Raw genomic sequence first — 841 nt, 5'->3', positions numbered from 1 at the left:
TACATATAGTTTAATCTAACTTAATTTCTTGGTATTTCCTTGCGTCCAGCTGTATGATAAGAAGATTTCACACATAGGTAAAAAGTACTGATGTTTACTCTTTCGATAAGGTCACATTAGGACAACAGTCGCCAGGCGAAGGTGGGAACAAGGCACTGTAACAGCACCTTTTTGATGTTCAGAGAAAGGTATAAGTATTGATGTCTTACAGAACTCATCTTAGTTAAGCACTGTTGACTGGGTATTTAAGGGTTATTTAATTATGACAAGCGATATAAGATGCTAAAAATACAGAATACAAAAATTTAGAATTCGAAAAAAAAACGATCATCAGACAGAGAAATACCCGACAGACTCTCCGGAAGGTACGTAGCCCCGCCTTCCTCGCCGCTCACAGCCAATCAGCGACGAGGTGCCATGAGTAAACACGTGTTCATGACCAAAGATAATACATTATTTTGTTATTAGTAGTTAAGTTTTCACTGTGGTTGTGCATTTCTGCTGTGCTGTTCACTTCTCTGTTCTTACTGTGACTGGTGGTTTTATTTTTATTTGAAAAGAAAAAACAAGTGTTTACTCATGATGCTATTCCGTCAACCGCCACTTCTGATGGTAAGTAGAGATTCAATGGCCTAGAGAGGGAGTGGGAGAGAAAACGAGAGTAAGAGGGGGGGAATGAGCGAGAAGTAGAAAGATAGACAGAGAAAGGGAGAGGGTAATAGGGGGGCGAGAAAGCAATAGCGAGAGGGAGAGGAGAAGGGGGCGAAAGATAACATATGGAAAGGGAGGGTGGAGGTAGCGGACGAGATTTATTCTTATTTTCTTATATTTTATCATTCTT

The sequence above is a fragment of the Penaeus monodon genome, chromosome 20 (genome assembly GCF_015228065.2).
Source record: "Penaeus monodon isolate SGIC_2016 chromosome 20, NSTDA_Pmon_1, whole genome shotgun sequence".
Taxonomy (NCBI): Eukaryota; Metazoa; Arthropoda; class Malacostraca; order Decapoda; family Penaeidae; genus Penaeus; species Penaeus monodon.
This window is presented reverse-complemented; position numbering follows the sequence as displayed.